The 16,913-nt window shown below is 39.3% G+C and overlaps 1 long non-coding RNA gene across 2 annotated transcripts; it reads left to right on the top strand.

Annotated features, from left to right (window-relative positions):
* Positions 1-16,009: 16,009 nt before the first annotated feature.
* On the top strand, positions 16,010-16,357 carry LOC116041002. 2 transcript variants are annotated; one of them, XR_004102814.2, is made up of 3 exons: positions 16,010-16,057; positions 16,161-16,222; positions 16,308-16,357. It is a non-coding gene; the product is annotated as an uncharacterized LOC116041002 (long non-coding RNA). The 2 variants fall into 2 exon arrangements; XR_004102815.1 differs by having other exon boundaries at positions 16,161-16,227; positions 16,308-16,346.
* Positions 16,358-16,913: the final 556 nt, after the last annotated feature.

Raw genomic sequence — 16,913 nt, 5'->3', positions numbered from 1 at the left:
TTGCTCGAGTGCTTAGTCAAATAAAAGATTGGTCAATACAAATTTGAAAAATACGTGGCCGGGTTGGTTCAGTGGTAGAGCAGGCACACATGTACTGAGAGGTTTATGCCTCGACGCAGAGGTCCAGGGTTCGAATCCGACCTGTGACAATTTCCTGCATGTCTTCCCCCTCTCTCTCCCCGTTCTCACCTGTCCTGTCAAAATAAAGGCACGAAAAAAAAAATCTTTAAAAAAAATACCACATATACACATACTCACACATACATAAACAAATGTTTTTAGCTTTTATCAGAAAAATGTTTTTTGTTTGTTTCTTTTGTGGACTTCACATTTGCAGGAAATTGAATAATATTTAAGTAAAAATTCCTGGATTATGGAAGTCCAGGGTCGAGTAAAGATATAAATAAATTATAATAAATACAATTTTATTTTACACCTGTGTTTTTTACTATAACATGAAATTCAATAGAGCAAAAAAACAAATAAAACAAACTAATTTGAAAGTCTGTTTCACTTTTCATCATTCAATTATTATATAATTATGGCAGTGATATGCTTTGGAGTACACTGAAATGATTGCCGCATGACAATCAAAATTTTAATTTGGTCATAAATCCTGTGCACAAAAATGGAAAATGTGATATTTAATCTGTTTAAATGATGCCATTTTTATATTGGCAACCCTGGACTTCCATACTGAAGGAGGACACAAGCTATGTTAAAGTGCAAGACACTCAAACTCCATTTGTAAGGCTGTACAATCTATCTATCTATCTATCTATCTATCTATCTATCTATCAATCAATCAATCAATCAATCAATCAATCAACTAATCAAACTCTATTTAAATAGAAACTTTCATACCGGTTCATTTAAAGTGATTTACAGGTTACTACAAGTTAACTAATACACTGTGAATATAAACACTAAAACAACAGTGTCTAACATTAGAAGACTGTACAAGTACAGAATAACTACTGGGTGTATTTGAAAGTGAAGAAGGGTGTTAAACAGTCAGCTATCTTGGATAAAGGGTTGTGATTAATTTCAGAAGTGTGAGCTCCTACTTACAGTGTAGAAAACAAGTGGTACAGCTGCCTCTCCCTACTCAACTCTCTTTCTTGTACTCTTAACTGCTGCTCTCAATTCATCCGCCCTATCTTAATCATTCCTGCACTTCAGCCCTACTTTAAAACGCTGCCTCAGATCTCCACCTCCACCCAAGCTCTTCTTTAAAGCCTTCATCCTTGTGTTCTTCTCTGTCTCTGCTCAGCCATATCCCCATTTCCGCCTTTCTCTTCGTCTCCCCTTTCTCGCCCTGTCCATCTTCATCTCTGTACACTCTCTCTCTTTCTCCCCTCTCTCAACCTCCCACTAATCGGTGCCTCATCCGTAAAAGCTACTTGTTTCAGCAAAAGGCTGAGCTTCAGTGGAGAGTGAGCATGAGGCCAATCATCTCCACTCTCTCCCTCGATGGTCCATCTCAGGTAAGAGTTCAAATGCTGCTAATGGCTGTTCAGATCACATCAAATGCAAATCTAACTTCACCCCAGAGACAGTTTGAAATAGTAAGATTCTTATTAAAACTGCCCGAGCACACAGTCAAATGTCAGAGCCCTGAGTCTGCACAACTTTAGCACCACCTTCTCTGTCCATAATATGGGCTGACAAGAGAATGTCAGGTGAAAGATTACATGGATTAGTGAGCTGACCAATAGCACGCATTTCAGTCAGAAGATGTAAATGTCCTGTAGGTGACATGGAGATGAATGGAGGAATGTTATTAAGACCTGGAGACGAGTGAAACAAGTATGGAAGTCGATACAGTTAGCTGTGCAAGAAAGTTAAACGCAGGCAAATTCCTTTTTTGAGAAGTGTTCTTCTCTGGCATAGTGTTACCTTCTGTGGGATACCTATTGATACCTAACTTAGAACCATGCTATAATATTGAACAATCCTCATTTTGATATTCCCTTTTTTATTTTTTAGAGCGAGGCAGCAGCAGTATGCAACACTAATTCATGGTTTGTGTCTCCGTTGATGAGCACTTGCAAATGTCAGTAGGTGGGCAAGAGTTGCTATACCTCAATAGGTGGGTAGCTCTGTTTCATAACAAGATAAATTAGGCCAAAAAGTGACAAAAATCTCAGCTCCCTGCCAAGTAAAGGTTAAATCACTGCTGCTGGACACTGTATAATAATCATTTTGTGCTTGGAAACAGTTCTTTAGAAATTCTGCTCCTTGAACCCTTAACATCTCTAGTAGAAGTGCTCCCCAGTTTTATGAACTTCTTCTCTAACTTAAAGAATGAGAGGCAGGTTGCTGTTGAAAACAAGCACATCTCACCAAAACCTCTCAATGCAAATAAAGGATAAAAATGAAGCGTCTGTCACCTAAAGTGCAAAAACAACAAGTAAAAATGTCACCATACCAAAAAAAATAAAAAATAAAAAATTGTGTTCATATAATAGTAGCTGCGTGGACTGGATGTCCATCCTCAACTCATTACTATACTTTCCTACAGTTTTCACATAATTAAATGGGGGTATAGATCCAAAACACTTTGATGACCTGGATTTCCCTAAATCAGGGGGCATTCTTTTGCTAACACACTGACCTGAATATCCACTTTAGGACAATTAAGTTTGATTTGATGTTGTGTCACAGGGCTGCAATCATAAATGATGCATTTCTAGCAGCAGGGGGTTCCTTTTGTAGTTGTTTTGAATGATTCTGAAGCACTTTGCATTCCGCGTTTGCGCTCCAGGTGCCTCTATTTTAGCCACTTGTGTCGCCCTGCTTTTATAGAGAAGGCACCTGCACTAGCAGTTAGGCCTGCACGATAAATTGTTATAAAATCGCGAGCTCGATTCACCCCTGTTCGCGATTTGATTTTCAAATGACTTCGATTTTTCAAGGAGTTCAGATAGAGCCTGTATCAGGGCCATAGTTAGTTCAATATGTTATATGTCACTATTTTTGGTAGCCTACTGTACTTAAATGGCCAGTATGTACTTTTTTTCTTTATTCATTGAAGCCTCTATGTTTACAGGCTTGTGGGGATGCGCAATGTGCTATAGGTCCCAAAAAGATCTATGTTTGGTACTGCCAATTTGTTTTGTTTTGTCATGGTTCATGTGTGCAATAAACATTACACTTTGTGAGAAAAGAATCGTGGCAGAGAATCGTGATATCGATTCTAAGCTAAAAAATCGTGATTCATATTTTCCCCCGAATCATGAAGGCTTACTAGCAGTTGAAAATGGCCGTTCTTCAATAGGCTTCAAGCAGGAAATCACACTGCTTGACCTTTTAAAGGTTTCTTTTACTGTGGTTGTCCAATCAGGCCTTATGTTCTTTTAGGTCTGATGTAAGCAAGGAAAATAGAGGAAGAGTTGGCCGTGGTTGCTCCTATCCATACCGTTTCAGTAATAGAGAATGTTTAGTGCTAAAATAAAGAGCAACAGGCTAAGACTGAAATAGATGCTAAGTCTCTTCTTTCGTTAGCTAATTACATTACTCAATGCTATTCTTTACTTGCGAAATGATTGACAGCAGCTGACTTTGCTTGTTGCCTGGCAACAACAAAAGGACACTTGGTGTACCTCTGCCTGTGCAGGCTTTTCAAAATCAAGGCCTTACAGAACGTGCTCTATTGTGCCGAGTTTAAGGATACTGAATGGAACTGCACTGAAACAAAGCAAATGAAATGTTTCTGCGACATGAATGTGAGACTTGAATATGAGTGAAGACCTTCACTCCACATGCTCCCATCTTACTTTAAATATGGGGTATTTCTAATAAATATGCTGCTGGTCTCTCACAAATTCACACACTGCAGAGCTTTACCTGGAAAATGTCAGCTCAGGATGGTCAATACCTGATAATCTTTTTATGCTTGATCAGAATGTTTAACAGCGACTACTAGGTTAGGTGGCCCCTAAAGCAACACTCCAAAATCTCTTTTAGAATATCAAACGAAGGGCAGCTTTCAAGTGTTTGTACCTTTAGGAGGGCAGTGGCTGTAGTCGCCGGTGACCTAGTTTTATGCTAATGAGAAAGTATCAAAAAAGTTGTCCTACTTTCCTGAAGCATCTACGTCTCAGCTGTCCATACATTATATGCATATTCCAAACACTTTTTTACCAAAATATGGCTCAACTCAAAGCATTATACGTGGTTTTATATTAGATTCGGTGGAAGAGGCTCTGCTTTTTGAGGGGGCTCTCAAAAAATCCAAGCAGCAACAAGGATTCTGTTGAGAGACCCAATCGCTCCGTTATAATTACTTAATATAAGATAAATACTGAGGGGCCCTATTTTAACGATCTAAGCACATGGCGTGAAGCGCATAGCGCAGGAGCGTTTAGGGCGTGTCCAAATCCACTTTTGCTAGTTTGACGGCAGAAAAAAGGGTCCATGCGCCGGGCGCATGGTTCAAAAGGGTTGTACTTAGTGTTTTCATTAATTCATAGGTGTGTTTGGGGCGCAACATGCAATTAACCAATCAGAGTGTCATCTCCCATTCCCTTTGAAAGTCAGGTGCGTTTGTACCTTGGCGCATTGCTATTATGATGGCGGATTTGCACCGTAATATTTTTATTTGTAATCTTTTGCATGTTTGTGTGCTGCTGCGCTTCCCTGTGTGTGTGTAACAAGCATAGTGTGCGCGCTGTGCACAAGCCTAGGCGCATTTTACTAATTCGCTGTTAAAACAACAATGAAATGCTGCCCTATTGACTTTAGACCAAGTTTTTGTTGGTCAATGGCGCGATCACTTCCCGCTGCCTCAAGATAGCAATACGCCCAGAATTCACCTGAACACACCTCCCTGTAAGACCAGCACGCCCATGGGCGCACAGATGGGCGCAGGTACATTTGCTATTTAAACAACGTGGGCGCTGGACGGGAAACTGACAAATGCGTCGGTCTTAAACTAGCAAAGACACTTGCGTCGGGCTTTGCGCTGCGCTGGGTGCAAGATAGGGCCCCAAATCTATAACCAATATAATAGCAAAAGTATGACTTTATATCGACCATGCTATACACCTGTATGATTATGAGTGGATGCTACTAGTCAGCTGATGGTGAATCAGCCAGCTGTTTTAAAGCATAAATAAAAACAGTAACTAAGCACATTTACTCAAGTGCTGTACTTAAGTACAATTTTGGAGGTCCTTGTACTTGAGTATTTCCATTTCTTGCTACTTTATAGCCATTTTATACTTCTACTCAACTGCAATTCAGAGGGAAATAGTGTGCTTTTTACTTCACTACATCTATTTGATACATTTAGTTACTAGTTACTTTGCAGATCCTGATTAAAAGATATTACCAACAATTATATGCAATGTATTATTGTGAATAAAGATAAGACTTTATTGATCCCTTGGTAAAATGCACAAGCTATCAAGCAGTATATAAAGTACAAACTAAGCCCAGCTGCAACATTAAAATGATGTACACATTAATGAATCAATAATTTGTCACATAATTCTTACACGTATGTAAAGTGAAATGTTTTTGCTTCTACTCCCAGGCAGTGCATAATTCATGTACATTTTATATATATACTGTTATATATATATATTCAATAATATACATTATTGTATATATATTCAATAATATATATTATTCTGAAATGGGCGTTTCTGCATAATGAGTATTTCTACTTTTTGTATTGTAAGTATATTTTGATGCTAATACTTTTGTACTTTTATTTGTAATACATAACTTTTACATGTAACCGGTATTTCTACACTGTAGTATTCTACTGTAGTACTCGAGTAAAGAGAATACCTTTTCGGACCTGACAACGTCACCTCTTGCTAAAAAAAAAAAAGGAGGAACATTTAAACCCTTGCTATTTTCATAAGTGTGTCGTGTGTCCAACTCTGATTTCCCCAAACAGGAACAAATACCAGGAGGCGTATATTGTGCAAAAGTAAGATGATTTTTTTTTTAAAATAGTATATTGAAAAAAAATCCCAATTAAAATACCAGAGGTATGCATCGTTTATGTATTGTTCGCGCACGTCATTATCATTGCATCATTATGATTTAATGACGGTGCTACATGTTGGAAATGTTGGTAGGATTGTGCCTCTGGGGACCATGAATGTCTCTACAGAATTTCATGGCAATGACAGACCATCTTGAGAGTTATCACCTTGTTTGTTGTGGCAGCAACAGCTGTCAATTGGAGGGTTGGCCGGCCTATTAAATACTCTGATCCAGAGCAAGATATAAATCTCTATAACAACGGTTCAGATTCCTGTGAAATTTGTCATGACTATTCATGGTCCCTAGAAAAAAAGATTATGAATGATTTGGTGACCCATTCACAAGTCGCATCAAAACCGAATGAGTAGATTGGGCAGATTGCCAACATTCACTGAGCACCCTTTCCATTTGTGCACTTTATGAGCTTTCTTCTTGTACCTCTATTCTGCCAAAATGTTAAGTTTTCACACAGGATATCTCATTTTCCAGAAGACAGAATACTATGAAAATGTATTTGCCATTCAAGATCCCACATCCAAGAAAATCCACTTCAGACTTTTAGTCACCAACAATTAATCCAAATCTGAATGAATTCAATCCAAAAATACTGTCTTGGAATGAACATTTTACTACAGTTCATCCCAATGAGCATCAACACTGTAATTTTTATACAATTTTATCTGACTGATCTGACTTTAAATGTAAGAAAAGATCATGCAGGAGCCAATATGGCAGCAGTAACAGCAAACTCACGTAGTGAGTGCTGCGGGCACACTTATGAAACTACAAAGCATAAATAGATCCTTGTCCCATCTATTGTACAGTCGTAACTAATACATAAAACACACACATTAATACACACATGCAAGCACATTACTTTTCCTCCATTCCTCCCTCCAGCTACCTCTCACGCAAACACACACCAGTAAAATACACTTCACTGTCCACTAACTAATGCATGCTTTGAGAGCTGCTCCTCTCCCTCTCCATCATTAATGCTGATGCCTGATGCTCAGTGACTGATCAATCCCAGCATGTCAGAAGTTCCACAGATATGTCTGATTAGCAAAGAAGCGCATACACAGTCTCACACCCTGTGATTGACATTTCACCGAGGCTAATGAAGGAGACATCTTAGTGGCGGGGGCCAATAAAGTCATTAACAGGGGTAGCTGGAGCAGGATGAGTTATTTATTTAGCACCTCTGATCCTTCTGTGTGGGCCTACGGCACTGCAGGATCAGGATGATGATTATTTTGGATACACGTCAAGTTCACTTTGAAGCCTAAACACAACACTGCACATTTTCTCAAAAAAAGTCGGCTTTTAAGCACTGGCAGTTAATTCATCCAAAATGTGATTAAATAGTTTCTTCAGATAAACTAGAGAATGGCAGACCAACATGCATCCCTGTGTCTACAAAGGAGGTAAGAAATAAAATACTAATACTTTTTTGGCCCCATGTTTTACACCCTTTATTTTCGAGCTTTTGTCTTACCTAGGCATTCCAGATATTGCTATATATATTTCATGGTAGGATGGGCAACTTAGAAATGACACAAACTTACATAGGGCTGCCCCCTAAAATCATCGTCGGTGACCAATCAGTCGACTGAGATTCTGCAGCCTGCAGTCGTCCCCAGAAGTAGCTGCAGAGTGAGAACTCCTCGCTTTCACGCTGCTCTCAAGGGTAAAATCATTCCACTACATCGTCCCGTCCGCTCAGTGAAGATGTCAGAGGCGGGTACAGGCAGCTACAGAACTGGACCCAGGGTGAGTCTGAGTGAGACGGAGGCCGCTGCCCGGGGGTTAGAGAGGCACTGCCAGGTCAGACTCCGAGACAAGTTATCCTCTGCCTTCTGCTTAGAATTGGTGAATTTACAGCCCACAGCAACTTAATACAATATACTGTAGTTGCTGGCATTTTCTTTGATATCTAGTGTCCGCAAAAAATGTAGTAGCTGTTTTATTGATCTTCCTCTTAGCAAAATGCTCTGGAAGAATTTAAGTTGGGTAAAAACGGAAGAAGTGAAGCTGTACCGTTAAGAGCGGCCCTTGTCAATTGACATGGAAGTTAATAAAAGTGTGTTAGCCATCTTGGTCCACGCTGGTTGAGACCATGGAGCCCCCGTGTTTTAATTTGGCTGCAGTAGTTAGTACACATTAGCTCGGAGGGCTTACAGTACTTGGCTTGTTCACTTTATTACGTGCACGTCGCTGTCACCCTGAAAGTCCCGCCGAAAAATATTCGTATTGAACAGCCAACTCCAATTCGACTGACAAAATTCTGAGTCGGATACAGCCCTAAATTTACATGTGAGAGGTACTATACATGTTATAGGACAGCTTTAATGTAAACTAGTTTAACCCAAATGTTTAAAGGCCCTGAAAACCATTCTCATCAGCATTTCGCTATTACTTACTACTACTATTATTTCACATAAGATATTCTTTTTGGGAGGGCATTTTCAGGGCTTAATTTGAGCCGGAACACGCCGGAACATGTTCCGGCACCTCCGACGTTGGATCGGGAACCTTTTTTATTGGATCCGGCACCTCCTGTTTCACCATGAAAAATGTGCCTAAATGAAAAAAATAAACTACTGTTTGTGTAGTGTTCAATGTTGTTATCTGTCTTGTTAGTCTTTATTCCCCATTGAAAATCTTGTGTTTGCATTTTCGATGCGTTTTGAGGTGAATTTTCATGGTAAGACTGAGTGGGGAGAGGGACGGAGGGAGTGGAGGCACTTCAACAGCACGGCGCTGCACTTCAAGTGACACAAGCGCTTGTGCTGGTTGAGATTGCTGTTATAGCCTCATTTCACTCAGGGGAAAAATGTTAAAAAGACAACAAAGTTTGCTTAACTTTTTCAAATACGCTGGCCAGTCGGATCCCAAACAAGCAAAAACCGTTTCTGCCGATCAAGAATGTGGAGACCACGGTGGATTTTTTGGTTGATTTAATAGTCCGATGGATAATTGCTGCTTGTGAAAACGATTGTTGCAGTGTACATTTTTTTTTTTTTTTTTTTACATTTTGCACCGATGCAGACGGTGCATGTTCTGAAATAAAAATAAACATTGCCCTGATGTACACACAGCGTTGTTTAGGTTTTTTTAGTCAGGGAAGCTACGTAGGCAGTGTAATTTTTTTTTTTTCCGTTACCTCCAACCCCTGTTTTGAGTCGCCGGATCCACTCCGCTCCGGGACCTCCCACTTTACAAATCAAACACTGGGAATTTTCCACATTCATTACCAAGTTGATAGTTGATAGTAGAGAGACGACAGGGAATGAGGAGAAATGAGGAATGCCTTATTGATCCAAGGAAGGGACTTTAACTGTTGCAGTTCATGGTGGACACCTTATGGACTACATCCACTCTTGCCTTTCCCCCTTAAACTTTCACTTTGATTGTTGCTTATTTAGTCATTAATATTTAATGTTATAGAGAAATATTTCATGGGCTTTAGGTTTTTTGCCTGTATGTCCACAGGTTTGTAACACATCACAAATATAAATGGATAAAGGAGAAATGTGAGGGATATAGGAACAATGTTAATATGACATTTTGCTTCTCTATTCTCTATTATTACTATTCTATTTTCATAGATCTCAGCTATTATTATGGTGAGTACAATTTTATCCAAACTAAAAGAAATTATGTCTACGCCTACATAAATGAGACCTGTTGTTACACACACACACACACACACACACACACGCGCACGCACGCACACGCGCGCACACACACACACACACACACACACACACACACACACAGTCCATCCTTCTGGAGTGGTTTTGATCTGCTTGTTGTGCGTCATATCACACTTCAAGTAAAGTGTGACTGAAGTGTGTGTAAGCTGTGTTTAATTTATGCGTTGTTAACAAGTCGCATCATTAGAACAATGAGAGCTTATAACGGTAATATCATCTTGGGAGAAGTTTTTATAAGGAGAGCCAGACAACCACTGATGGAAAGAGAGAAAATGCTCACGATAAAGAGAGCATATAGAAGAAGCGGAAGGACGGAGAGAGTCAGAGAAATAAGAGAAAAGCCAGAAATAGAGAGAACGAGAGGACAGATCAAAGCTGTTTTTCTCGCGCTTTGCAGCTCTTGATTCGGAGCAGCGGGAGGTTGTGCGATGCGAGCGGCTTCATCTCCAGTCGTAGCTCTCTGGCTTTGGTGTCGTTCAGGGAGCTTCACTGTCCCCCCTGGGCTGTATGCGTGCCAGCCAGCCAGCCAGCCAGCCAGCCAGCCAAGCAGCCTGCACAACAAAAACGTTCCTTATCCTACAGTATCTTGCTTGCTCTCTCACATGCTTGAGTCTTTTTTTCTTCCACTCTTTCTCTGCTGTCTCTAATTGTCTATCCTTTTCCTCTGTACTCCCCTTTTCTTGCTCTCCTCCGCACTCCCTGAACTCTCTTATCTTTAAATCAATGTTTTCATTTTTTCCTATTTTTCTTATCAGGAGAACTTTTTGTCCTCCAAGGACAAGTGCACTTGCAAAACTTTATTCGCAGTCAGACAGTTTGCAGCACAGCGGAGGTGGTAGCGTTTGATATAAAACTGTTAGGTGTGTGTGTGTGTGTGTGTGTGTGTGTGGGGGGGGGGTGTATGTGATTAAAGCTATGTCTGCTGCTATGCTTTGTTGATCTTCTCTTCTTTTTTTCTCTTTATTGCTCTTCCTCGCCTTTTATTCCCCTTCTCTTCATGCCACACCGTACAGCAGGCCGTGAAACAGGAAGTTCTTTTTACCTTGTGTTCTTCAAAAAGAGCAATTGGGGGCAGCCAACAAAAGGGGCCTCTAATAAGCTGCCTACATATCACAGCAGTGGGTGAGTCCTGCGTTGCGTTGGCAGAATGATTAAAAGTTACCTGTGCCAAATGATTACTGCTGCAGGGCCCCGGGTTCAGCCACACTGTATGCAAGGCCACCTTTTACTACGCCAGCACTGTTTAATTAAAACACAGTCAAATGAGATTTTGCCACAATAAGGGACGATAATGGGTCAGCTAACTGATAGGGAGAGCGTTATCCGTTCTCATTAACCACTCCCTTGATAGCATTCATGTAATGGAGGAGTCCATCACCGCATCTCATTTGGGGGGGGGGGAGAAAGGACGGAGCGGAGGAGGGGGAAGGAATGGCAGTATGTTGGAAATAATACAATTAAGAAAATGCTAACACTCTGAGAGTTATTATTCCTGAAGGCAGAAGTCATGGGATGCAGCATAGTAATTTTGAACAGAATACATCACCAAAGTTCTAATTGCTATCATATATTTAGCTGGACTCCCAATCTGCTGACACTGATAAGCCCCAGAGTCATCCAGTTGACACTTAATATAACCCAATCTGACCCAATAACTACACACAGTAATCAGGAGAAATACACAGTGTCAGGGAGTAGAAAGGCACCAGTCTGACATAGCTCCCCGGACATTGATACTGCAGCCCGGCATCCCAGAGAAATGATGTCTCTATTAGACGATTCCACACCACATCATTTCCATCCAATGTAACTTAGTGCCAGTGTAGGAAGTAGCATGGCCTACAGTATATGTACATTCCTTGGCTCCTCCTCCAACAACTGCCAATTTAACTTTCATCTTTTTAGTAACCGTGAACACCTTAACCATACTTTGTTTACCATAACCTTTCCATAACCTTTTGCCATACTGTAGCTGCCATGATCAGATATTGTAAAAAGTGACAATTGTAAAAACAATGGCATCAGATGGAAAACAACTTTGCCACTGAACTTAATCTGGGATTTTGTCTGCAGATTGAGATGTGATCTTGAATTGATCTAAAAAAATACATATTATATATATATATATATATATATATATATATGTTTTTAAATTTAGATAAAGTTCAAATTAAGATCTCATTCATAGCCAAACTCCAGGTATCAACTGATCCCAAGTACCAATCAGAAAACTGCTATTTTTTTCCCAAAACGTAAAATATTTTACATAATAAATTCAGGCTTTTCCACCCAAAACATTTCCCTCCAAAATCCTAAACTTTGAATGCCTCCAGTAGCTCGAGTTGGTAAAAGTTTGTTCTTGATAAGATGTAATGTCCTTGTTTTCTGAGCCAGGTGGTGGGTATATAAAAGCAAGATTCTTAACATTTTATTCTTAATTATTTTTCCGATAAATACATTTTTTTATTCAATATTTTCAAGGGGTGTAAATCACAACTTTAATCACAATATGCTATTATATTGATCATTTAGACTATTATACCATATATGCTGATATCACAAATTCTGTCAATTCAGGGACCTGCCATCGATATCAGACAATATCATATGCCCATTCATCACAATCAGTTACATTTACAAGTATTCTTTTTAATGAAAAGAATAAATATGAAATGGGAATTTAAAAATGAAGGCGCATCCTAAAGATGAAGATACGTATCGATATTTTCACTTTGCATCGATGATAGTGGATCGTTGAATCCATGTATCGATCCAGATCAATGTTTTGTTAAGCCCCCTAGTATTTCCCCACCAAATTCTATCCCAGGATTGAGAAGAAGGCTTTGAACTGGCATTTAGAGCATGTTGGGTCTAAGCGTGACTATACTATGTACAGAAAATATATCGAAAATCCTGCCTACAGCCAAGTTGAGACTTGAATAGGTCTCTTAAGCAGCACACGCAGGTCAGAGGTAAGGTAGCATGTATTGAAATGCTCTGATAGGTTTACAATAACTGTCACAATGAGAGTAGAATAAAATCTTGCTTTTCAGTGAAGACATAGTAAGTGAAGTTAGCGCTTCAGATAACTCATGTTAAACACACACCAAAATATCACTTGTCCTTGGCACTTTAACAGCCAACACAAAACAAAACACTTCTTTTCAGATCATCTGGCCCTTGAAGCTGCACTTGTCGGTGGCCTTCGAACGCCTCCCACTCACGAAACAGCTCGTGTACATATGGAGGGTCACTTATGACTCGGACCTTGGGCGAATGCTTTGAACAGGGACAAATAAATGTTACTTTTTCTCTCTTTTTTCAAGGGTTTTAATGGACGCTTTTTGACATTTTTGTCGCCTTTCTCAGATAATTTTTTCAATGTTTTTGTCGCCTTTTTTGAGCATTTTTTGCAAAGTTTCTGTCGCTTTTTCCGACATTTGTCACCTTTTGACGTTTTAGTCTCTTTTGTCAAATTTTTTCCACCCATTTTTTTCGATGTTTTTGTTGCTTATTTTCAAATACATGCATATATGTCCCGGGACCTCCATAGATAGTTGGAGATCTTAGCATAAAAAAGTAAAGAACACTTTCAACAGACGTATATATTAAAAATTTTGAGCTTCCTTAAGAAGCTTGTCATCCAGCATAGTTCCCAAGTATTTGTACTGCGGTCACAGGCTTCCCTTCAATAATACTGGTGTGAGGCAGCTATATATTGTATATGTGTTTGCAGTGTAAACATTGTCTTTCAGAGAACTTGTAAACTGAAATACTTTAAATACTATTATATACACGAATAGTAGTTGTGGAGCAACTGCTCCCTTGCTACCAATAAAGATAGTTCAGTTTGTTCTTTTTGATGCACTAAAAATGCAATATGAAAATTTAGTGTTGTGTATCACCATCGAAAACTGCAATTTATTGCTACTTTTATTTGCGTACCTCCAGCCATTGTATCTATTGGTTTATGGAGTTATATTCCTATCTTTATTCAAGAGCGCATTCTTTCAATTCGAGAGCATTTCTCACTGATATTATGTTCAGATTTTGTAATAATTTCCCTCAAAACCTTGCTCTGACACTCAAATAGTCACTGCTCGTGCTTGGATTTGCTCTGCTTGTGCTCAAACTTTCTGCTTGGACTCAGATATGTTGTTCTGTGGACAGTTTTCCTGCTCTCAGCTTTGGCCCTTCTCCTCGCACTCAGGCTGATTCTGCATGCTTACAAATCTTCTCACGGATTTCTCCTGCGCGCTCGGATTTTTTAGTGTTACAATTAGAGTTGAGCCGGATACTCGGCTGAAACGAGTATCCGATACGGATAAAGCACTTTTGCCGAGTACGACTATTATACGAGTAATACGAGTCAATATCTGTGCTCGGATTGAATAAAAATCCTCATTGGGTAGTTGACTGTGTCTGCGTTCTGTGATAGGCTAGTCGTCACAGCGCCCCTCCCCTACACACATACAGATTTATTGTGTTGCTGTGTCCCGCTCTGCTCACTCACACAGAACAGCTCTCTCTCTCTCTGTCTCTCCCTCAGTCACTCAGGTTTGCGGGTCTTTTCCGTTAACTTTTAGGGTTTTTTCAGCTTCAGGTTTGTTTTTTACTTCGGTTTGTAGTACTTACTTATTAACCTGTAGAGTTCTGGTAAACGTGGGGTTTGTTCAGACGTGGTGCTTGGTAGAATGTGACTCGCGTTGCGTCTCTGCCTGTCGGAGATGATTTTTCTTTTTTAAACCGTCAGCTGGCTCTAAACAGATCTGAAAAACAGCGTCGGACTATTTGATCCGTAGAACACAGTCCCCCCTGCCCCCCTCTCTCTCTTTCTCTCTCTCTCTCTGTCTCTCTCTTACTCTCACACACACACACACACACCTGGTGTGGAAATAAAAAAAAGAAAAAAGAACCAAAAAAATAAATATATCACACTGATCATAAAAAAATTAAAAGTTAAAAAAAGAAAGTTATGTTGAGTATGAAAACTCTTGTTCATTACATTTTACTTCATAATTGCAACCGCATGTGTTGTATTCATTGTTCTTGTTCTGTATATAGTTTGTTATCGTGATCAAAACCATTGATCTGAAGCTCAATGCTGATGCTGTCATGTAAATAGTTTTCTAATCAGCAATAAATATAACTATTTCTGATCAACCCATATCAATTGCATGCTTAAAATATACCGGTTAAAGCCCCGACCATTTCAAGACAAACCGACCCACTTCCGGGTTAAATCGCGCCCACTTCCGGGTTAGGCCCCGCCCAGTCCGAGTACAGATACAGATACAGATAATTCATATGGTTAACAGATACAGATACAGATACAGATACAGATAATGCTGTACTCGCTCATCCCTAGTTACAATCCTATCAAAATTCCCCAACCAATAGAATGCCAGGTGTAGTGTTGACCGATGAAATGATCCCTGCCCCGTTGAGGGTGCGTTTGTTTTACGTTAGAACGTCTGTTGCGGACAACTGTAACCGAGTTTATTTAACCCTGTCGTCCATCGCTTTATTATTAGTATATGTCAACAATGTGCACAGAATGGTCGACGCTCTTTCACCTGCACCCATCAGGAAACGGGAGAAAGCTTTGAAGTGGGACATATCAAGTTAGGTCCACAACTACGAGGGTGAGTAACATAAATTAAGCACGTAGCATATGGCGCTAGCATATAGCCTAGCTTGATGTCCATAAACAAATAGATTTTCTTTACAGTTTAGCTAGATTGAACGACATATGACTGACAGTATGTGTGTATTTACAACTGGTATTTAATGACCCCACTTTGTATTTTTCCTCGTTTGGTTAAACATGTTCCTGGGGATTTGGCTAATTTCAGAGATGTTAGAGCCAATAGTAAAACCTAAACTGTAATATAACTGAAAAACAAAAGAAACTGGATTGTTTGTATCAGTTTTTACATCACTGTTGTATGTTTTTCAGATATTGTTCTAAATTCTTATAACATTAGTATAAAAAAAATCATATCAGTCTGTATAGAAAGTTGTAAGTACAATTCCACTACTATAATAAAACACTATTTAAAATAGCAGTTATTTATTTTTACCCTAATGAAATCAATACAAAGCAAACTGAACAGAAAGAACAAGTATTGTGTTTCAGTTTCACTTCTTCAAGGTGTGACTGAAGTACCCCTGTTGAGCTGCATCACAGCTGCACCGTGTGCATGGACCAGTGTTGTACAACCACACTACTATGTTGTTCCAGTCAGTACATTACTCCCAACGCAAAATCCCATTGGTTCCCCTTGTACTCACCTGTGTGCAGAGGGCAGGCAGCAGTGGCACAAACCAAGAACGTTGGCTAGTCTGATAATAATGTAATTGTAATTAAAATACTACAACTACACACACATCATGTTACATACACTTATCATTTATTTATTTTGCTTAAATTCACAGGTTGCACAACCAGGCCTGGGAGAGAAAATTACCATGATGTCTACAAAACCAAAGCAGAGAAGGTAAGGTAAGATAGTAATGATGTTAAAGAAAGCTATGTACACCTAATATCTTATGTGTTGATGTCTATGAATTTGTCTTAAATAGGAGCACACTATACAAAAACAACAGTGGAGAGTTGCTGGATGTGTTTGTCCTCAAAGTGCCAGAGATCTACAAGGACTGCATCTGTTTCTGCACCATCACCTACATAATCCAAGTGATAAAAGAGAGAACAAACTATTGTGTTCTCTGCTTGCATGAATAGGTGCCTGTAATGTCTGCAAACATACAATCAATTAAAAAAATGCTGATAAGTATCACTGATATTTCTTAAATCATTGTAGTTTTTCACAGCAATAAGATACAGATTATTAAAGCCATGTTCATATTTGCAACAAATTAAAACCCTAATCAAGGCAAATAGGTTTTTCATGTTCTGTAACCTTTATAAAAAAAAATCAGTACAATTAAATTTACCAGAGCGGACACTTGCAGGTTGTTAAATGGCTTTAATTTACCTTGTCAAAACAATTCATAAACTGCACAATATTTGACACAAAACCTAAAAAGCATATGGTTCATACTACTGTGAAGCAGTACACTTTTCCTGTAGGATTTACTGTAGCAGGAACATTGATATTGGCAAACAGATGACCCAGGTACAGGTGAGTTTGTGAGCAGGGTCATGATATGAACTAAAATAAAGACAAG

Source organism: Sander lucioperca, chromosome 12, assembly GCF_008315115.2.
Source record: "Sander lucioperca isolate FBNREF2018 chromosome 12, SLUC_FBN_1.2, whole genome shotgun sequence".
NCBI classification, from domain to species: Eukaryota; Metazoa; Chordata; class Actinopteri; order Perciformes; family Percidae; genus Sander; species Sander lucioperca.
Note: the sequence above shows the minus strand (reverse complement) of the source record. Positions and strands in the feature narration are given on the sequence as shown.